The following is a 23311-nucleotide window of genomic DNA, read 5'->3' on the forward strand; positions in this document are numbered from 1 at the left end:
GGCTGCTTCTCAAGGTTTTCAGAAGAAAGATAATCTGCCTGGAGGGTTTAACTATGTGTTAAGGCAGGAAGAAGCATTTCTTACTGTTCGGGTGATCCTGGCAGCCTCTAGGATGGCCCTCAGGAGACTCACTCCCTCTTCTCACTTCCAGCTGGGCCAGAAATTCTTCCTGTCAGCTAGAGCCAAATCACCTGCGAAAAAGGGCAGAGCAGCTCTCAGAAGGGAAGGCTAAGGCACAGGGTGATCCAGAACAAGGGGACGCGGGCTCTGTGCACCGGCCCCTCCTCCCTAGGCTGCGGATCAGGGATCTATTTCATTTGCTCTACAGACCTGGCCCCCATGTTTACCTTTCACCTCTCTGTCCTTGGTGTGGCCACTCAGGCCCACCGAGCCATTTTAGAGCCCACACCCTTGTCATAGTTGGAAGTGCCCTGTTGTCACCTTGACAACAGGCATACATGCGGCCCTCTCTCCCCTCCAGTGTGGGCAGGTCTCAGTGATTTCCGGGCCCTGTGTAGGCCACAGCTGGCTTCTTCTTTTAAACTGTATGGAACTCAGAGGAAGGGTAGCAGTTGCAACCTTGTCAGGTGGGCGAATGAGTTCCAGATCCTTTCCCAGTGGCAGGCTTTAGCTGGGGGTCTGGGGAGACACAGATGGGGTGGAAAGGAGGGTGCCTACAGGCAGCGGGGAGCAAGAGTCAAGAAAGCAACAAACCCAAAGCAGAAATTAGTAGGGAAGGACAGCCTTGGCCTAAAGGCGGCTTTGGCTGCACCACTTCTCTATTTACTTTTAGATTAAAGTGAATTAATTTTGTTTCTCAATATTTGAGATGGACCAAGGTGTCTAGAAATTGAGCTTGGTGGTCAGTGCTATTATAAGGCCTGGCCTGACACTTCCAGACATTCATATTAATTTCTCCGTGTGGGTCAGGTTCTCGGGGCCAGGATGGAAGGGTCATGGGATGGGGGTGGAGGCGGCTGCTCCAAGCCTGGGCTACATTTTCAGGGCAGCATTGGGGATCATCTCCAGTCAAAAGCTGCAGCCCTACACAAGAGGGAAATGCATCCTTAACATTCACAGTTCCTTCCTAGTTAACACCATCTTAGTCTCCCTGTAAAAACACATTTGCACCTCAGTAAAGAATGTAATTAACTGGTGACATGACAACAGGAGGAGCTAAACAGTGGCCCGGCTGGGAGCTGCAATGGGGAAATGGAAATGTAGACATTTGCCTGAACGAGACTTTCCTGCCTTCCTTTGGGTATGAGTGTGTGTGTGTGTGCGCACGTGCACACTGCTGGGAGGTGAGGGTGGCAGAGATACAGCATCCGGGATCCTGAAGGGGCATAAATTCCCAGCTGCAGGAGAAAGCTGGAGCTGCAGGAGATAGGATGGGATGAGCTGAGAGAAGCTCCAAGAGTGGGCAGGCTGATAAATGAATTTCCATTAACAAAAGCTCTCTGGGTTGAAAAAAACCCTCCTCCCTACATTCCAGACTCCTCCCAAGAGGAACTGAGGGATAGAGACCCATTGAAAGCAGCAAGAGGCTCAGGGCCCTCTGGCTGTTGCCTGCCCTGGGGCAGCCACACAGAGGGGCCCAAGGGATGGGACCCAACCAAGAGAGAACGTGTGGTGAGCACCACATTACTTGTCCCACTCCCCCAACACCTGCTCCAGCCTGCTCCTCCTCCACATGGCCCTGTCTGAATTCTGCGAATGACTCCCAGTTCTCGGGCCCCTCAGGCAGCAAACCTGGGAGACACGTCTGATTCCTCCCTCCCCGAACCCCAGCTCAGTTTCACTCTCCCATCACTCCTCACTTCCCATCCCTTTCCAGTCAGGGAGAAGATGGTCTTCCCTCCTTTCCATCCCCAGTGACACAACCTAGAGAGGGCGCTCATCCCTGGCCATGCCCGCCAAGACCCTCCTCATCCCTGCTGTTAGCCCCTCCAGCCTGTTAGCTGCCTCCAGACTGAGCTTCCCAGCAGACAGCTTCATTCTGCATCTACCCGGGGCCTCGTACAAGGCAGACACTGCCAACGCAGCATTGAGCACCCACTGCCCCTGATGGGCTTACAGCCGTGTCACCTCCTAGTCCAGAATTTTCCATGACTCTTTCCATGACTCATAGAAGGCACCAACAAGCGCTCACTGATTGCATTATACCAGGTGGAGTCTGGCCGCTAACTGCCTTTCTAGACTCATCTTTAACCCATCACCCACAGGCTGTCTACCCTCCATCCAAACACAACCACTTTCCATTCCCCAAACCTGTCCCACAACTTTCCACTTCTCTCACTGCCCCAGTTCTATATTTCTACCTGACCAGACACTAACCATCCTTCAATGTTCAACTCAGACATTCTGGATCTTTCCTCTAGAGCCAGAAGTAATTTCACCTCCTCTGTGTTTCCACGTAATGTGCTGTTTGTCATTCTCTGAAAGCTCAGCCACATTCCGTTTCACTCTACAGTTATCTGTCACATCTTTCATCTCTTTCTAAACCGTGAGCTCCTCATGGGCAGAGGCCCTGTCTTATGTCTGCATAACTTTTCAGTTTACAAAGTACTTTCATATGTAATATCTTCTTTAACACTTAAAACAATGTTTAGAAGTTGATATTTTAATAACTCAATTTTTATTACCTTTACAAAATAATATATGCTTATTGTACAAGATAGATAAATAAGAGGGAGAAAGGTTGTTAGTTATAATCCTACAATACAAAGACAACCACACTTAATATGTAGAGAAAAACTCTTCTTTCTTGAAAACAGTATCATACTATATACACTGTTCTGTAACCAGCCTTTTATATTTAGCAGCATATCATAAATGCCTTTGCATATAAGGGAAATATATACAATAATCTTAGTGGCTATATGGCATTCCATTTATGGATGTACTATAATCACTCAGCCAAATTTCTATCATTTGTTGTTTAGATTATTTCGTTTTTGCTATTATAAATAAATAATGGCCATTGTTATAGGAAAATTTTGATCCAGACTTGATCATTGTCTCAGGATAGGTTTCTAGATGTGGAGCTGCCAAATCCAAAGGTATGTTCATTGTAAAGAAGTTTTGCAAATGACTTGCAGGAGGGCCGCACCCATTTACATGCTCTCTGCAGTATGAGAGAGGCCGTTTTCTTTGCCAGGTGGGTGTTCCTGTTTCATAGATGTGGATAATGAGGCTTAGGAAAGTCAAGCACTGGGCTTGCCCAAGGAAACAGCCAGCAAGTGGCATGTCTCCCGGCCCTAGACATTTTGCTCTTCCAACCTCCCCACTTCTCTTTGCTCTTGTGTTTCTTACCATCCCACTAATAAGTGCTGGGATCCCCACAGGAGAAGGCAGAGGAGAGTGTGTCCTGAACTGTGGGGTGGGCCATTCCTGCGAGCTCTGCTGACGTCAGCGCCACACCCCACCCCCTCATTTCTCAGGTGTCTCAGGCCTGCTTGGCAGATGAGAGCTCTGTTCTTGGGTAGCTTTTTACTATTCCCTCCCCCCCTCTTCTGGGCAGGTGCAAATTGGTTCAATTTAGTCTCCATGTATTAGGAACCTCTCATGTGCTGGGGCCTGGGCATACAAAGGTGAAATGTGCGCAGGCGCGCGCACACACACTCACACACGCTCTCCCTGTCTTTGAGGTGCTCACAGTCCACATGGTAAGGAAATAACTGTACCCCACAGTGTGTGGATGATGCTGCTCCTGGCTGGTGGCCTCACCACCTGCTTTTCTGCCAGACCCCACAGGGCAGGGTGGGGGACAGAGTCCAGTCAGGGCTGTGGAAGGAGGAAGCCCTGCCTGCCTGGCGTGTCCTTCAGCCTCAGCTGCTTTTTATTTGTGAGGAGATCAGCCCTGTGCTAACATCTGCCAATCCTCCTCTTTTTTTTTGCTGAGGAAGACTGGCCCTGGGCTAACATACATGCCCATCCTCCACTTTATATGGGACACCACCACAGCATGGCTTGCCAAGCAGTGCGTCTGTACGCGCCCAGGATCCGAACCAGCGAACCCCGGGCCGCCACAGCGGAGCGCGTGCACTTAACCGCTTGCGCCACCAGGCCGGCCCAAGCCTCAACTTCTAATTGTGTTCTTTCTGGCACTGAGGGGCCGGAGCTCCCTCCTGATGTCCCGCTGCAGCCACATGCTTTTTTGTCTTTCTGCTCTAGCTGTACCTCTGTCCCCTCCCTCCACCCCTAGGACGGCAGTGAAGAGCTGGAGCCCCTCAGAGAGGAACCGCACCAGTATTAGGAGAAGCCAACCACGCTCCCCGGTCAGGGACTGATAAAATACACACTTGAGAGAGGACAGACTGTCTGAGGTGACACCAGCTTGCCCCAACACGGGGCGCCACTTCAGGGCTACAAAATACATAGATTTCTCCTTTCCCAGCACTGACGACTACGTAGTTCCCAACAGCCTGGAGAAAGCTTCAAGGCAGAAATATAGCCTGTAATCTCCTTTCCGTCACTGCCAGCTATTCCTCTGAGCATAAGGAGGGCGACTCTGACTTTTTTGACAGAAAGTGCTGAGGAGAATGTGCTGGAGTTGGGGGCAGGAGACTACCCAGGGTGGCAGCCACCCTTCCCATCCCAGTGCAGCTCTGTGAGCTGCACTGCCCTCCACACTCGCGCCTGCCTTGCCCTGAAGGAAGAGCCTGAGTGCGCCTTTTTAGATCTTGGCCAGAGAGCACCCACCACCCTCCCTTTTGTCGTCTACAAAGTCCTTCTTCTCTAGAGGCTAACACTGCTGCCCTGACCCTGAGGCTGGGCTTGGGCCCAATGGACAGACAGCGTGACACGCCGGGAGGCAGACAGAAAGATGGAGAGAGGAGAGATGGATGGAAGACACAGGCTCTGTGTGACCTGAGGGCCCAGCTGTTTCAGGGGACAAAGAAGGAAGCAGGAGCTTCATCTTGAAGAGTAAGTTCCTTCTGTCCCCACAAAATCCGCAGAAAATGCAGTGGCCCCACCCCCAGCTTTTTAGTTCTGATCAGGCCCCTCCCTGCCTCTCCACATTCATTTCACCAGGGCACCCTCTGAGCACACCTTTGGCTGTTTTGCCAACACTTTTTGCAAATGAATAGGACAGGAAAGAAGACTGAGCCTCCGGAATCTCTGGCCAGAAGCTCAAACCAAAGGCCTGTCCCCTGTCCGCTCTGGGGAAGCTCCCACCATGGTATCTATCTCAGGAGCAAAAAACACCCAAGTCTTTGTTCCCACTGACCTAAGAGCCTTGAAGGAGTCGGTTCTCACTCGAGCCCACCCCAGGCCCTCTTCTTGCACAAGTGCAGCGAGGGAAGTGTGGTTTGCCTGCCAGGACCCTCAGGCATTTCCCCAACGGCGGACACTCATGACAATCTATATGCTCCTCCCACCTCCCTGCTGGGATGAGCCAGCTAAGGAAGCCCGCAGCTGGTTCCAGCTCTGCCACAAGCTTGCTGTGTGATGTTGGACAACATCTCTAAATTCTGTTTTGTCATCATCATCATCAATCTTCATTGTTGTCATCTGTAAACAAGAGGCTGGACCTGACAGTGTGATATTCTCTGACTGTTCTTGATCAGTTATTGAACTCAATTGTCCCAGCAAAAGTCTCAAATTTCACTGGAGCAACAAGGCCAATCTCAAAGAGACTAGATTCCAATCCTCTGCGAAGAGAGGGCCTCCTTGGAAGCTAATATCATTTACAGACTTGTTTATACTGTTTCTCCCCTGCTCAAAAATCTATAATGGTTTGTCAGGGCCTAAGAAGACAAAAATCCAAATTTCTTAGCCTCCATTCTTGTCCTCTGCAATCCACCTAAACCTACCTCTCTTCCCTAATCCCCTGGTCCTTTCAAACCTGAGCCTTTTCTCCGGCCACGCTAGGTGCCACAGTCTCACAGCCAAGCACTCACCAGGTCTGAGCCCTCTGCCCCCTTGCTCAGGCTGTCATGCCATTCTGGAGGGCCCTGTGCACCCCTTTCCTCTCTGCTACCCAGGTCCTGTCAACCCTCGAAGACAAGCTCGCGTCCTACCTTTCTCTGAACTTCTGCAGCAGAATGAAGGCAGCCTCTTGCACCCCCACCCTGTCACTGGCCCTTAATCTTACTTTATTTTGTGAACTTCTGCTTTCTGTGTTGATCTAAATCTCCTCAATGGCATCATAAGTTTTTGAGGAAAAGACGTGTGTCTTCTATTTCTCTGATGCCCTCCATACAAACCTGAGTTAGCACCTTGCCCATGTAGATCATCAGTAGTGTCATTCTTGTCACATGAAGAGGGACCACTACTGGCGAATACTAATTCAGACCAATGCTTAGTCAGTTCAGTTGAGAGTGTGCCAATTTGGTTAATATTACTCATTGCCAAAGGCATTACAAATCTCTATATTTCAATGTGTTTCTGAATTGAGAGCTTTTGACCAAACTGTGGATTATTTCATATGCCTCCCGCACGAATATCAATAAGTGAATGTGGGAAAGACAACATAGGGAAAAAGGCTTTGAAGTCAGACGAACTTGGATTCAAATCCTTCATCTCCCTCTGCCCGGCTATGGGACCTCTCTAAGTCTCGGTTTTCCTATTTCTGTCAAATGGGAACACTAAGCTAACTCACAGGATGTTTATTAAGATTTTGTAGTATTACATCAGACATGTGATGTGTTTAGCGGATAGTAAAGTACTCAGCACTGATACAGACTAAGCCTGTAATAAATGGTGACTATTGTCATTAATGACAGTGATAGTAATAATAGTTTGTTTAGGTCTTGTTTGGCAAAATCCTACTCATCCTTCAAGATTCAGCTCTGTAAAGTTTTCTCTCAATGCCACCCTACCCCACACAAGGTAAGTCGTTCCCTCCTTTCTGCTTCCCTAATAACTGAGATCATATCTCTTATAAGATAAAGTCCCAAGTTCTTAGCCATGAACTCCAGGCTGTATCTCACTAAATTATTACTATGTGTTCCTATAGGTGTCGCTCCCTTTAAGCTCTGAGCTTCCTGAGCAAGGTGTTCCTCACCTATGTGCTTCCAGCTCTGGACTAGCATCAGGCTCAATGTGTGTTTATTAAATGAGGGAATGAATGGACGAACAGGAATGCCAAAAGCAGTCAAGAAACGTGAGGCAGAATTTGACCAGACACAAATTAGAGACTGGTGATTGGGAATCCATCATGGAAAGCAAATGTCCCTCAACTCAACTAAGCCCAGCCCTAAACTTAGAGAAGTCACTTAACTTTCCCATCAGGATTACCTTTCTTGGGGCAACCTTCAGCCCCATCAGAAGCCCTTTGAAAATCTCTGCAAAGCCCTGCCTGTATCCCTCCCTCCTTTCCCCTCAGCTGGGCTCAGTCCCTTCTCCTCCTCCTCCCCTACCATTCCTTGCCCCAGTCGGCAGACCTGCCAGCCTTGGAGCCCCTGTTCCCTCCCCCAACCAGGCTGCTGAGTGACCCTGGGTTCTGAGACAGTCTTCCCAGCCCCAGAGCTCCCTCCAGAAGCAAAAGAAGGTCAACGCATGTTGTACAAGCTCATCATTCATTCTTGCCCCCGGGTGGGGTGAGCTACATTCCTGCTCTGCATCTCCTTTTCCACACCTCAGCTCAGCGATAGCCTCCTAATTGGTCTCCCTGCTGCCTACTCCATCCTCCACTCGGCTGCCACAAGCATGGTCTGGCAGCTTAGAGCATCCTATGTACAATTCTCTTAGCACTTATCCCACCAAATTGTGATTGTCTGTTTGCCAGTGTGTCTACCCCACTAGGATTATGTAATCCTAACCCGACTCTCAAGCCTATATATCTCTGCAGAGCCAAATATGTATTTTGAACATATTAGGTGTTCAATAAATATTGATTGAATAAAGGAGTAAATAAATGATATGTTCAGCAGAGGATATGTAGAATGTATGACACACAACATGCCAATCTCTTGTACAAAGAATGATATTATCCAATTTATTATTTAATCCTTGCAACAACCCTATAAAGTAGGTGTTATTAGTCCTGTTTTTAAAAGAGGGTACTGAGCTTAGAAAAGTGACTTGCCAAAAGTCACAAAGCCGGTTAAGAGGCAAAGTGAAAGAGCAGAATCCAAGCTTTTATGGTGGCCTCCTCAGTGCCCCTGCCCCCACCCACCTACCTGTCCGCCTGCCTGCCCAGCCACGGGGAGGACCCAGAGGCTGAGCTGCTTCTGCTCTGCCTCGCTTGGGAAATAAACAAGAAGAATTCTTCTTTTCATCATTTGGTGAGCTGGTGACATTTCATTTGACAAAGAATCTAGGAAAAGCTTCTCCTGGGACTAGTTTTGGGAGTAGGCTGCGATAATATTGCTTTTTTGAAAAAGGATGCTAGGAACTGAGCTCCGGAGGGCCTTTTACGTGGAGTGATTTATGCAGGAAATGAGAAATAATTTTTTTTTAAAGAAACACACATTGATCTACATATGGTCACAAAGATAGAAGTGACGACAACACACACTCACACACAGGCATGTACGCACACACGAATAATCCCGGATACATGGTCACAGACAAGCAAAGGCACAAATTCCAGTTCAGGGTCACTATGTTGGCCACACACCCTGTAAGAAGCCAAAGGATTCCTGGTCGGATCAATACAGTGCCCACTTGCAAAACAGTCTGATGGCTCTGAGTTTTCCCTTCCATGCCTTCCAGGGAAAATTGAGATTTTCCCCATACATGTAAACTTCAGTCATTAAGGAACACACAGGAAGCAGGACATTGAAGAAATTAATCTCTCTGTGCCTCCCTGCCCTTCTCAGGGCCCTGTTTCCCTGCAATGATCACACTGCATATGGAGATGCTGCCAACAAATGACCTGCGCCCAAGGCACAAGGCCCCCCTAGAGGAGATTTACACCCTGTGCCTCAGAGGTTTCAGTCATAACCTGCTCCTGGAGGACAGCAAAGGAGTGACAACAAGAACGGAAATGAAATGTCTATAAATTTCTCATTCAGATGCCACTCAGAAATGAATCTCATAAATGGAAGGGATGGTAAAAGGATTTTATTTAAAATGCCTCCCTCCCTAGGCTGTGTGTGAAGGGTTGGGATTCACAAGGATGTCTGAAAGTCAGGAATTCCCCTCCAGCTGTGGTAATTCTGACCTGGGCTCAGAGTAGAGCCCAGGATACCTGTTCTGGTGGAATCACCTGAGAAACGCAGAGAGGCCAGAGACTGTACTGGGAGCCAGAACACCTGGCTTATGTTCATAACTCTCCTGTGTCTGCTCGGGCTGTGACCCTGTGCACATCACCACCTGGGCCTCAGTTTCTCCATCTGTAAAGTGGGAAGGTTAGAAGTGGATGGTCACTTCCACCATGGTCTCATTAGGAGACCCCTTGCTCTGCCTTGGGCAAGTGTTAATGAGACTGCCATACCTCTGTATCTGCAAGATGATTTATACATTTCAAAGCACTCCAACCACATCAATTAGCTTTTTGCTTGAGCTTCACAGTAACTTTGTGAGGTTAGTAGTGCTTGGATCAATATACCCATTTTACAGATAGAATAATCAAAACTGAGACTTAAAGTGTCTCGGCCAAGGTCACAAAAAGAGTCAGTATTGATTCAAGTTCCGTGGAATTCAAACCTTCCCTTGGACATCAGTCCCTATTTTAAAGGGAAAAAAAATATGCAACAAACCTTGAAAACCCTGGAGTTTGTTCTGGAAAATATTTTTTCTATTGCCTAGGTTGGACTTGTTAAATAATAAACGTGATTTCAAAGCTCTGCTGCGTTTTTGCATGGCTTAGGACGGAGGCCCAGGGCAGATGTTCCTTCATTTAGGAAAAAGACTTAACCATCTTTTGGCTATTGAAGGAGAGGCCAGGCCTAGTCTGGGAGGGTCAAGATTAAAGAAAAGAGAACTCAGTTGTTACTCACTCATTCAACAAATGTTTACTGAGTGCCTGCTCTGTGCCAGGAGTGTTCACAATTGTTAACAAAAACAATAAAATCTCAACATTCTTGGGGCTCACATTCTGGTCGGGGGTGGAGATGGGAGCGGTGGACAGACTATAACAAGATACATAAATAAAACATACAGTGTCAGATAACAAGGGCAAAGGAGAAAAGGTAAATGAAAGGGAGCAGAGTATTAGGAATTTAAAGTTCTCCCACTAACTTCCCGGGGAAACCCTGCCAGGTCTTGAAGATGCAGGAACATAAAGAAGAGCAGGAGGGAGAGAAAAGGTGTGAGTTGGGGAAACAGGTCCCAGCAGAGAGGTGGCAGGCCAGACTGTGCAGGAGGAACTGGACAGTGAGAAATTCCCTCTGCAGGCGTGGGAGAGGGATTTGGGGAAGTTGTCTTGTGTACAAAAGCTCACCTGTTCCTGCTCTGTGCCATGCCATAGCCCCCTCTGGCATCTCCTGGGGCTGGGACCGGGGTGAAGTGTGAGAGGCACTTGCCTCCCTCACAAAGTTAAAGGGGTCGCCAAAAACCTCAGTAATGGAGACAAAAACAGGATCAGTCTCAGTGCCCTGCCTGGCCACATTAGAATGTGACGCGACGGGGAGGATCAGTAATACCGACTGTGGCATCATTTAAAATTTTGATGTTTTGTTTATTGTGCATTTTTGTCATTAATTTTGATTTTCAAAAAATTTTGCATTAAAATAGTATTTCTCTTGATTACTGAGTTTTTGGGTGCCCCCTTAAATTTTATGCCTGGGGGGAGTGAGCTGGCAGGCCCAGCTCCTGTATCTTCAGTAAAAATGTACACATGTGACAGTTTTGTGTTGGCAAGAGAGAGGGGTAGTGCCCTCGAATGGGGAGCAAGACGGAGGGAGAAAGGGGGCAGGACTTACTCCTGGAGCAGGACCTTGCAGCAAGACATGACCATGAGGTCTAAAGGGTATTTCTCTTGGACTCTGGGAAGGGGGACTTTCCACAGGGTGGAAGGAAATCTCAAGTTGTTTGATTGGTATATTCACAGGAAAGGTGACTCTCGCACTCTGGAGCGCGTGAGGGACACACGAGGATGGCAGATGGCTAACTGCTCCCCTTCCAGCTCTGCAGCCAAGGGTCCACTGCAATAATTAACCCGTGAAGGCACTAGAGTCCATCGGGAGTTCTGGGAGGGAAGAAGCTGTGGGGCCCTGTCGTGGGCCCTGTCAGGATTACACCACTACCAGCAGCCCTGCCCTGGTGCAGGAGGGGAGGGGCAGGTGGTGGTTAATTGCCTTCACTCCCTGGGAAAGGAGAGGGTAGCACCTTGTCACTGTGTCTGCCCAAGAAAGCGTGAGCTCCTGAGGACAGGGACTGAGGGGAGTACAGAACAACAGGGCGGATTCTGCGGGACAAGGACGAGTTCTCCTGCATACTAGCACTCCATCTCCACAGGTCAGCCTCCAGGGGAAGCCCTGGGCCCCAAGCCAGCCTGCTCACCTCACTGTTGCTCCCTGCCTCCCTCCAGTACCCTCCAAAGCCCAACAATAAACCCTAGGACCTTAGATGGTCCATTCTTATGTTAAAAAACATTATTATTATTTAAAAAAATAAGTCCGGTATTTGAGGCCTTTCATGATATGGCTCCCACTTAACTTTCCAGGTTTATCTCATAACTCTCCTCTAAGACCTCTAGGTCAGGGGCTGGCAGACTACACCCATGGGCCAAATCCTGAGGCTGCCTATTTTTCTAAATAAAGTTTTATTGGAACACAGCCATGCCCATTGGTTCACTATCGTCTGTGGCTGTTTCCCACTACAACAGCAGAGTGCAGTAGTTGTAACACAAAACCTGAACTATTTACTGTCTGAAACTTTCCATAAAGAGTTCTCAGAGCCTGGTCTCAGTTAGAGGTAAACTACTCATCCTCTCCTACACAGACTCTACGCAAGGATGCCCCCAGGCCTCTGCTCACTCCCCTCTCCAAGGCTGGGCTGCGCCATTTCCCTTCTCTAGCAGCTGAAATATAGCTCATTCTTCAAGGACTTGGCTTAAATGAATATGATTTACTCTGTGATGTCTATCTTGAATTCCTACAAAGAATTGCTCACACCGCTTTACATCCATGGCACATTGTTAGGGTGACCACATAATTTATCACCCAAACTGGAACAATTCTGAGAGTGAAGGAGAACACGATTAATAATTCCACAGAAACTACAGGCTTCAACTGAGACTGTCCCAGGCAAACCGGGTCATTCGGTGGCCCTACACTTAGTGCTTAGTTCATTCTGCCTTCTATCAGTTCATTGTTTATATATCTAGCTCCCCCAGTAGGCGTCATGCTCCAAGGCAAGGACAGTGTGGGGTTTTTCTGACCCTCAGAGTACCCTTACACGTAGGAAATGATCAATGCATGTTTGCTGAAATGAAAGAAGGAAGAGCTCCGGTTCTAAATGAAAACAAGTTTCTTTGAGAGCTGCAAGCTGGAATAACCCAGGACCAAGGAGCCATTAGCCAAATGGAGAGGAGCTGCTTGCAGCCCACGGAGGTTGCGGCTTGTGTTTGTGTCATTGTGCCTGCACACCCAGCACAATAGGCATGATAGTGCCTGGTACCCCCACAGTCCTGCCTTTCTGCTTACCTGGCTCCCCTGCAGCCCCCGTCTTGTTCCCCCCAGCTCTGCCTATCCATCCTCTCAGCTGCTGTCTCTCCTGACATCTCTCAGGGAGGCTGGGGTATGCGGCCCCACAGACACCAAATGCCGGGCTTCCACAGGTCAGAGTGGTGATGACCACCCAAGTCTCTGCCAAGTTGGGAAAGGAGCGGTGCCACTTCAAGGGTGGTAGTTTATTTTTGTGGGTTCTGAGCTGAGGCTGAATACTGGGTGATTGGAATTTAGACATACATCTCCCTTCATAAAGCGCCAGCACGTTCTATAGACTTCAGCTCACCAAAGTGGGAGATAGGAAACAGCAAGGGACGAAGATGACCCATTTAACATATTGATACTCTCCATCTGTTCTCTACAGGGAGAGGCCAGGGAGAGATTTTTGAAGTGCAAATTTTATTCTACCCCCTCGCCCCCCTTCTCCCTAGTTTCAAACATGTTACTGGCTTCCCATTCCTCTTGAGATCAAGACCAAAATCCTTATGGTGGCCTAGAAGATCAGGTGCAGTCTGGCCCTGCTCACTTCTGCTTCATCTCGTTTGCTCTTGGCCTTGCAGTGGCCCAGGCCTTTGGTCCCTCAAACAGGACATGCTTCTTCCCACCACAGGGCCTTTGCATAAGCCATCCCATCTTCATGGAAGATGCTCTTTCCTCATCCACTTTCAGCTAGTAACAGCCTGCTTCACTTCCTCATCTCAGCTCCAGCCGCTTCCTCAGGGGAAATACACTGACCTCTCAGGCCAGCTAAGACTCCTTTGAATACTGCATTTCTTAATTCAGTTTGAGCACTTAATTCAGTATGTAATTATACATTCATTTGTGATGATTTGAATAAGGCCTCTTTTCTCCACTAGGCTGTAAGATCCATGTGGACCGGGACTCGGGCTTCTTTTGCTCACCTTGAATCCCTAGTACCTAGTAGCACTCAAAATTATTAGTCGAATGATCATCCTCACCAATGTGAGTCAAAGATCAGGAAGGTGACCTCTGACCACTTCTCAGTGTAGTACATTAAAGTGATTGGAAGTAAGAGTTAGAGATTAGATTCCTCTTGCTTCTCATCCTCCACTTTCAGCTCTCTCTTTTTCTCTTCCTTATCCTCGCAAAGCTGTCCAGAGGGACCTATTGCACAGAAGCCACATAATGGTGGCACACAGACCCAGGCACCGGCTGTGAATTCACAGGTCAAGACAGGTGACAGATGTGGACAGACCCATAGCAGGGCAGATCCACACCAATGAAGAGGGCTGAGCCAGTAACCAGATGGGAATGAGGGAGTCACAGTAGGTCTTGTTTCCTCCATGCTGCCTTCCCACATCATCTTAGGCTCAAAGAGAACCCAGAGGAGCCTTTTCCACTCCTTAGGTTTCTTCCTTCCTTCCTTCCTTCCTTCCTTCCTTGCTTCCTCCCTCCCTCCCTCCCTCCCTCTCTGTCTCCCTCCTTTCCTCTCTCCCTCCCTCCCTCCCTTGTATAGTATTCTTTGTGTGTATGGACACCTTCACCCCACCACAATGCAATCTCCTAGAGGATAGGGACTGTGTCTTAAATGTCTTTGAATCCCCCACAGCTCCTAGTACAAGGTCCAGCACGTGATGTATATTTGTAGATTCCTGTTCTCACGTGGAGGGTGTGCAGTGTGGGGGTGGAGATCCAGAGAACAGCTTTGAAGCCTGGGGTGAGGAGTAGTGCCAGGGAGGCCGTGGGGGCACTGTGGCCCTGAGTGTGCAGAAAAGAGTCAGTTCCTGGGCCAGACAAACTCTAAGGCCTTCAAAGCCCAGCCCACCTCTGGACTACGAAGCTGCCCACTCCGCAGGCCTTCTCATCTGAAGGGTAGAGCAGGTCACCAGGCCCTCTCAGGTCTGGAGAGACACATCCATCCACACTGCCATTCACTCAACCCACCCCACCCCAGCGGGCTCCCACCAGCCTGGCAGCTGTGCTCTGGGGTGGGGCTAAGCAGAGGGGCCCCAGCTCCAGCCAGAGAGAAAACAAAGTAGCTGCCTTCATGCTGGCACCAAGCCTGCTCCCTGTGAAGAAAGACGTCTCTGCGCTGGGCCAATAAAAAACAGAAAGCACAAGTGGTCCGAGGTGCTGGGCCTCAGGCAGGACAGGGCAGTGGCCCACCAGGTCGGGAGCACCAGGATTAATAATGCAGCAATTTTAATGCAAGGAGAGATTTTTTTTCTGCTTCACAAACAGCAAAGTGAATGTTTGAGCATCCCGGCAGGGGGTTAATGAGGACTCTGATTAGTTATTCGGATTTCTCCACACTGCCTCAATCCATCCTACTAGGGAGGAGAGAAAGAAGAAGGTGGGGAGAGGGAGGGCTGCAGAGAGCCGCTGGGATGAGACGAACCTCCATCTCTGAGCAGGTTTCAGCCAGAGGAAAACTACAGCCCACCTCCACCCCTCCCTGCCACTCTCCAGACCCTATGGTAGAACAGAGGGCTGGACAGGACTTTGAGATGACCTGAGGGAAGACCAGAGGGATGTGGCCACACCGAGGATAGGTGAGAGGGCTCTAGCCCAGGTGCAAACCCAGCTGGCCTGGGGCTTTCCCACTACACCAAAATTCCCTTCCCCCACTCCCTCTTCCCAGCCCAAAGTGAATAGTCTCCTTTTCCCTTAGGGGAGGCTGCTGATCAGGGATAATCCAGTGTCCATCCCAGGCCCTCAGCCAGGGGCCATCTGCTGGGCTGGGGGATCAGGGGGCATCCTCATCAGAAATCTCTGCCTCCTGGCCCAGGTTGGTTCCCCGGCTCAGGGAGGGAAGGTGAGGCTTTCTAGGATGGCCCCTGAGAAGGGGGAGCCTGTCAGCAGCACTGCCTCCTTCTTCCCAGCTGCGGGCACCTAGCGCAGCTCTGGGGGAGCTGAAGTGCAAAGCCATCAGCCCCCCTCTGGCCAGCCTCCTGCCACAAGCGCTGCCCTCCCTGCTGACTCCAGATCAGTGATGGACCCTGCTCATTCGGCTCCCCACACACAGGGCACAAAAGAGTGGCAAAAGCCTATAGAGACGCAGCATGCTCCCAGGAAGAGAAATCGTCGGGCCATCTGCACGCGAGCTCCACGCCTTTCCCGCTATGACGACACAGATGGACTTCTGAGGGAGGGTCCCCACTCCCCTCCCCACCCCCAGCTCCCAGCCCATCTGCTGCAGCCCAGGAACCGGGGCCAGATCCAAACCCAGACCCACAAGTAAGTGATGTCACAGTGGGGCACCACCCTGCAGTTTGTCTGAGACCATCTTAGTGTTGCTGAAGTCCCCAAAATGCCTCTCTCTGGAGGTTCCTGAGGAACTACCCCTCACATCAACCCCAAATTCTCAAACTGCATGTTGAGGCCCCTTCAATGCTCCCCAATGTGAATCCGTTTATTCTCCTCAAGGTCAGGGGCTCATCTTCTTGGCACCCACAAGAGAATTCTCTAAGGATGCTGCTGTGGTCCAGGGCCTCAGCTATCTCTCCAAGTTCATTCAGAATATCACAGCTGATGTGTGTAGAAGGTTTCCTGTGTGCCAGCCATTGTGCCCAGTGCCTACACACATGGTCTCGCTGATCCTCACCGACCCTGTGAGATAGGTGCTCAGAGCTGCCTTTTCCCAGCACTGTCCAACAGACCTTTCTGCAGTGAAGTGTTCTCTGTCCCCACTTTCAAATACTGTAGACACCATATGGCTATTAAGTACTTGAATTGTGGCTGGTGCAACTGAATAACTGAATTATTAATTTTAATAGACACCTGTGGCTGGTGGCTACGAAATTAGAGGGGTCAGGCAGCATGCTCAATATCACACAATGAGTAGGGTCATGGCCAGGATTCAGACCAGGTACGTCTGCCTCAAGGGCACATGTGCTTTTCCATGATTCTGTCTTTGAGGCATTATCATCAAGTGCATGAAGAAACTCAGGCCAGAGAAGGTAAAGAAACGGTACATAATCCATAAGCTATGGCGCACTCACACTGCATTCCAGCAGCAAGTCTATGAGGATGCCGGGGACTCCTTGAGAGGTACCAAGATGAGTAAGACAAGTCTCTCCCTCAAGGTGCTACTGATGCAGTTGACAGACAAGATAAATTCTACTTGGGACAGGGGAATTTAGATGCAGAACTGAATGAGGTAGGATGTTGCCTAAATATCCCACAGCAACACCCCCAAACTCAACCATGTGCAGCCATGAGCCCTGTTATCTCCATTCTGCCCGTTCCTCCGCGTTTGTTTCCCCTGCGTTCCTTATTTTGGATGAATGGCACCGTCATCGTTGCAAGCACTCGAGAACGAAATCTGGAGACTTCTCTTTCTCTTCCTCCCCCTTCTCTCATCTTCTACTTTCCTTGACATGCTGATATTTCTTCCTAAACGTACTTTAAATACCCTCTCTTTCCCACTCCCATCCCCGTTGTCTCTGCTCCCCATTGCCCTGCACGCTGCAGCCTCTCCCCGTCTCACATTCACCACACGTTCCAGCCACACAGCGTTAACAGGCATTTTCGGGAACTCAAGACGCTTTCTCATGCCTCCCTGCTTTTGCATCTGCTGTTCTCTCTTCCCGGAATGCCCTTTCCTGCCTTAGCTATGTGGACAACTACACATTCCTGAAGGTTCGGCTCAGGGCTATCTCCCCCTGGAAGCTTTGTTGAGCATCCTTACCTCCCTGGCAGTTAGTGACTTCCACCTCTGTGCTCTTGTGACCCTGAGCACATCTCTTTTATGCCGCTTACCATATTGGGTTGTAAGTACTGGCATATCCCGTGGCCTTCTCTGAGATAGTGGCTTTGTAGTGTATGTGTTCAGAGGGCCTGCAGTGTGTGACCCATGGCAGGAGGTCGGGAGGGAGGGTACAGGTGTGTCTGTACCAGCAGTTATCTGAGACCTGAAGCACCTTCTGCCCCTGCCTTCCCTGCCTCCCACACACCACCTTTCTGCAGAAAGGATTACTGGGAAGGAGCCGCGAAACATTCCTGACGCACCTCACAGTATGATCTCCAGAGGTACGGCAGCCAGCGTGACTTCCCACGGAACCTGGCACTAAGGGTGAACTCCGACAGCTTTGAAGAATCTCAAAAACTGCCTGCTTCAGCCCCAACCAAAATGGTCTTGGGTTTGCAACCTCCAAATGGCCTTCCCAACATATTTCCCTTTGCCTCTGGCCTCCCCATCCTGCTCTGCTCATCTTCCCAGTTCCTACCACGTGGCACTTCATTAACAGAAGCATCAGGCACTGCCCACAAGAAACCTCAGTTTCATCCAAGAGAACTTACTGCATGGTGCACCACTGAGGGGCCAGAGTCACCATATTGACATCATTCTTTCCTGTAGCTTCATCATTTACACAGTAGTTCGTTCCATGCATTCTCATTTGATCCTCACAACTCTCCTGGTGTGAGGAGGGAAGTTAGGCAATATTTCCTCATTTTACAGATGAAGAAATAGAGGCTCAGAGAAATTAAGGGGCCTGTCCAGTCCCAAGTGCTGGATCCTAAATTCAAATTCAGATCTTTTGATTCTAAGTTCAGTGTTCAATTTACTGGGATGATGGTGATGTCAAAAAGATAAAAATAAAAAAAAAAAAGGATTACAGAGGAAGAATAGGTTTAGAGGCAGTGGCAATGTCTGTCTTGGAGGATACGTTGTGCTCAGCATTTTGATGGGACACTGGGGTAGAGCAGAAAGCTTGGAATGAGTGTCTGGGGCTGTATTCTACCTTGAGTCCACCCTATGGTCTAGCCACACAAAGTCATCTGCTTTTCTCCAAACTCTGTCTTACTTCTTTACCTTTGTGCCTTCCTGAGGCATTTATAGCCTTCTCTGCATCTCTGACTTCTGATATTCTACCCAGCCTTCCACGACCACTTCAAATGGCACCTCCTACATGAATCTTCCCTTGATCTCCCCAGGCAGAAATGGTCTCTCTTCCCTTTGGGCGCTCACGACACTTTGTATATCCCAGCATTGTCATCTTTGTCTCATCCTGTCTAGGGCAGTGGTAATTTGTGTGTCTGCCTCCACCATCGTGTCTAAGGCAGGGACAATTCTTGTTCACCTCTGTATCACCCATAGGATCTGGAACTGTGCCTTGGGCATAAGAGGTGATCGAAAATTATTGGTTGGGTTGAATTTCATTGCTAATTATATTTCTAAGGAGGGCTGGTAAAAGAGGGTAGAGTTAACCTAGGTCTTTCTAATGGTGAATGTGAAATGTAATGGACATCACATCTTTTGTCTGCATTTTCAAATCTGAGCTCTGTGATGATTTAAAAGCATGTGTGCAAAAGATGAAAGGAAGGGCTTGTAAACAAGAAGCAATACAGAAGAGGAGCCTGAACCTGTTAGAAGTGCAGTAGGATGGCCAAAGACCAGAAGGAACTGGAGTCTGAAAACACCTCCCCCTCCCCAGAGCCCCTTATCCACGCCCCCCCCCCCCCACACACATCCTCCCTCTTCTCTCTCCCTTAAAAAGCAACACTTGAAGCAAAATGGAAAGAGAAAAAAATAAGGGATTGAGGCAGCTACAGCCTGGGGCAGACATATGAGGTTATCAGAGGACAGAAGGAAAGCAAACAATTTAACTCCCACTTTGCTTTGTTTTCCTCAAGGACAATGATCAGCAAACCAGAAAAATGATTTAAAAAAGGTTCAAGTTTGAGACAGGTGAGGAGATGGTAAATGAGTATCTTGTAGCTTTAAATAAAATCGAGTCTGCGGACACCAGCAAATTCCATCTTAGTGTATGGAGAGAACTTAGAGATAGGATTGTAGAACCACTGCCAGCTGTTTGGGAACTGATGAAAAGAAACGGTGTTTAGAGATTGAAATGTGTAAAAGTTGTATTTTAATAAAGTAGTAAACATCAGATTCTGGAAGCTACATAACACTAAGTTGGATATTAATTGCTAACAAAAATTCTAAATTGTATTATTTATAAAAGAAAGAAGTGATGACCAAGAACCAGAAATTTGAAAAACAGTCATGTCAAACTAACTTCATGGCCCTTTTTTTAAAAACAAATAGAATTCCTAGGTTGGTAAATAAGGAAAATTCTGAAAAGCATCTTAATTCCAGCAAGATACATGACAAGGTCCTCCATGGTATCCTTCTGGATAGGATGGAGAAGGGTCAGTTGCATGGGAGGACAGGTAGGTGAACTGATAGCCAGATTGTGATTGTCCCAGTCAGTACTGACGAGCAGATTTCAGTGTGGAAGGAGGGCTTTCATGGTGAGGTAACCAGCATTGTGCTGTTAAGCATTTTTACCAACGATTTGCATGATGTTGTAGGTGTGCTTACCATTCCACACACTGGAAGGTAGTGTTACTGTGCTTCAAGACAGAATGAAGATTGAGAAAGAGCTTGTGAGGCAGGAAACACAGGCTGAAAGCAAGCAGATGATGCTTAAGAGAGAGAAATATAAATTTATACTGTTAGAGTGAAATGCAAACTGTACTAGTGAGGGAGATGGAGCTTAAAAGCATTTCATGTGGGAAAAAAAGGAAAGTTTGACTGAAAACTCAATAGGTACCAGTGTTGTGATGTGGCTGCCAAAAGAAAAAGAAAAAAAAGGTAATTGCAGTCTTAGGCTGCATTCATACAAGTCCAGGTGAAGGAGGCAATGGTTCAGACCACACTGGAGGACCATGTTCCATGTTTCCTTCGTAAAAGGAACACATGGAGTGCATCTGGGAGGAAGGCAGGGATGCTGCAGAAGGGTGTATACCTGCAGAACAGAAGACCAAGGGAGAGGCATGAGTGCTGTCTTCAATGTCTAAAGAACTATTATGCAGAGGAGGTACTGCTCTAACACTGTGCTGCCCAGAAAGCAGAACTAGGGCAGAAAGGTGGACGTGACAGTCAAATTTCCCCTTGCCGTGAGGGAGTTCTACCAGTGACAGTGGCTCCAGAATGGAAGCGCTGCCTTCACCACCAGGAGCCATTAGGAAGAGACGAGAGCCTGCCTATTGGAGATGCCTTCACAACATGGCAGGTTAAACCAGTTGACCTCCAAGGCCCCTTTCAGCTCGAGGACGTTATGAGACCCCTGAGTGAGAAAGATGTTTCTGATTGGGGCAAAGCCTCTCCAGGGTCCTTTGAATACATTGCAGAGGTCGCCATCTCCTTCGCCGGTGTAATAAATCTGGTCCTGCATTCTGGGGAACTGCTCTTGAGAGAGATCATAGTGGTCGTGACAGGTGGCATTTGGATAAGAGCCAACATTTTCCCTTGTGCTTCTCACAGACTTTTCCCCTCCTAACATTTCTGGGAGGAATGTGGCTCCTGGTTAATCTTCCCCTGGGGCATGAGCAGGACTGGGCAGAGGTGGGAAAGGACAGCAAAGGTGTGGCTGCCATCCCTGGGAGGGTTCCTTCTGGAGCTCAGAGGGCAGTGGAGCTGGCAAGGCCCAGCTCAGGCACAAGCCAGAGAACTGATCATTGTGGCCAAAGGCATGATCTACAAACAGATAACTTGTCAGGAGGGAGTAACAAGAAGCAGTAAAGGGCCACATTCTAAGGAAGCCCAACCCAATAGCCAAATGGTCTCCCAGGACCATACACTCAACACCCACTGATAGAAATTAAGTATCTGAGGGATTCCTGTTTCCAACCGTGTCTGTGCCTTTGCTCACACTGCTCCCCCTTCTCAAATGTTCTCCCTCTCCTCCATGTTTGCCTTTTCAGGTCTTGCTCATCCTCCAAGGCCCATATCCTTTATGGTCCCTTTGTAGTCTTCCAATTGAAGATATTTCCCACTGCAGCACTCATCATGTTCTGCCTTGAATTATAGTGAGTTCATGTGTCATCTCTACTGGGAAGCAAGCTCCTTGAGGGTAGAAAAGGGTTCTTTTTCGTATTGTTAGCCTTGCATATTAATGGCAAGATGGCAGCTGGAAGACCATTGAACTGGAGGTCCAGAGTTCTAGTCTTGGCGTGGACACCAACTCCTCTAGGCCTCGTGTTCCTAAAGAGTAAAATGAGTACCACGGCAGATCTCTAAGTTCCTAAGGTTCACACGCCTATGATTTTTTTCAATAAATGTTGTTTTAGGGTATTTTCCTCTTCATCACTAATGTTAAATCCTATTCATCTATGGTCTTCTTTCATTTCTGGATCTTTTTCTGTTGTTGTCATTGATCCAACCATCCATCCATCCATCCATTCATCCATCCATCCATCCTCATTTTTAACCAACATTTATTGAATATCTGCTTTGTGCTAGGTCACCAAAAAGACTAAGATATGTACACTGCTTATAAGGAGGGCATGGTTATAGCAGGGGACACAGCCATGTAAATAAATAATAAAAATACGAGGTGATAAGTGCTGTACCAGAGGTGAGTGTAAAGTGTTCTGGGACCACAGTGGGAGTGATGGGGAGAAGGATGCTGGTTAAATTACCAATGCCACTCATCACCCTCTCAGCCCTGCCTATGACCCTGATGCCTTGAATCCTTTTTCTTGGCCAATACTCCCAAAATAGTTCTGGGAAGAAAGATGGGGTTTGTGTGAAACAGAAACAGGGAGCAGAGGGGCCTGGCTTCATCGTCCACAGAGAGTCTGTGGTCAGACATGGAATGAGCCCCAGACCGCTCCACAGCTGTGCTGGGGTCTCTGAGGTCCAGAGTCTGCATTTTCAAGCTGTTCACCTCTCCCCACCCCCACTGCAGCAGCACACTAGGCAAGTCATTTATTCCTCCATAACATTTGCTCGGAGGAACGTTACCGCTGAATTATAGCTGGGACCATTATCTCACAATAACTGTCTGGGAAATGTTAATGTTAATGCATGGATCATGCAGAATGCCACATTAGGGGTTTTATGGTGGACATAACATTTTTATGAACTTTTTCTCTGGTAGCATCAGCCTTTGAGGGAAAGAAAAGAAAAAAGAAAGAAAGACTGGGTGGGAAGGAAGAAAGAAAGCCGGCACAGGGAGAAGTGGCCCTGGGAGCAGAAGCGCCATTTGAGAGCACCTCGGGCCGAGCCACTGAGCGCCGCTTGCCTGGGGAGGGCCTGCCTGGCAGCGTTCCAGGGGTTGAATAGCTTCAGCGTTATTTGTGAGTGGGGAGCAACGGGCCAGATTGGCAACTGGTGGTAGACAGGGTCTACCAGGGCAGACCCATAAAACTTTTCAGCCTGTTCAGCCACCTGCTGCCAGGCGGGCATTCGGTGCCAATGGGGGCCGAGGGAGGGTTGGGAAGGGGCATGCAAGGCTTAGTGGGGTGGCCACCATACCTCCTGGGGGAGGGGAGGGGTCCTTGGCAGAACTGCTTTGGGGGGGCTCACCTTGGGAAGGGACGGCTAATGGCTTAAGGAGATTTTAATTTCTGCCATTAAAAGGAAAAAAAAAAGGAAAAACACAATCTTGGGAATGGCAGTATTTTACACTTGGCTTTTAGAAAGGGCTAATAAAGGCAGTATTTAGCATTTTATATCCTTACTCAAAAATAACGATCTTTGGTTCTTATCTCAGACATATTTTAAGTAAGCTTGTGTCTCCTACCTCCAGAATATTCTTTCAGGAGGCTGGATTTATAGCTCTGTTCTTTATCTGCCCTGGGCTCCAATTTAAGTCTCATAACCACTGCATTACGGTCAGTTCGCCTCTTCTCTGCCCTCCCCTCCACCTTTGCAGTCGCCCCCGATGCTGTTACTGCAATTTTTCTTCCAGACAGAGTGCTGTTTAGCTCCTGACCCTGTGAGACACCTAACACCTGTTTACAGCCAGTCCTTTGAGCACGTTAAAACGTGG

General features: G+C 48.6%; 1 protein-coding gene across 3 annotated transcripts in view; it reads right to left on the reverse strand.

The window, feature by feature from the left end:
- Positions 1–23311, reverse strand: part of PKNOX2 (PBX/knotted 1 homeobox 2) — a 186486-nt gene that overhangs the window by 95607 nt on the left and 67568 nt on the right. For 2 of the 3 annotated variants that reach the window (XM_058544884.1, XM_058544883.1), the window contains exon 2: positions 85–191. The exons of the other annotated variant lie outside the window; for it this stretch is intronic. The gene's annotated coding sequence lies outside the window, so the exon portion shown is untranslated. The remainder of the gene's footprint in view (positions 1–84; positions 192–23311) is intronic. 3 annotated transcript variants of the gene reach the window in all.

This window comes from Diceros bicornis, chromosome 7, assembly GCF_020826845.1.
Source record: "Diceros bicornis minor isolate mBicDic1 chromosome 7, mDicBic1.mat.cur, whole genome shotgun sequence".
Taxonomy (NCBI): domain Eukaryota; kingdom Metazoa; phylum Chordata; class Mammalia; order Perissodactyla; family Rhinocerotidae; genus Diceros; species Diceros bicornis.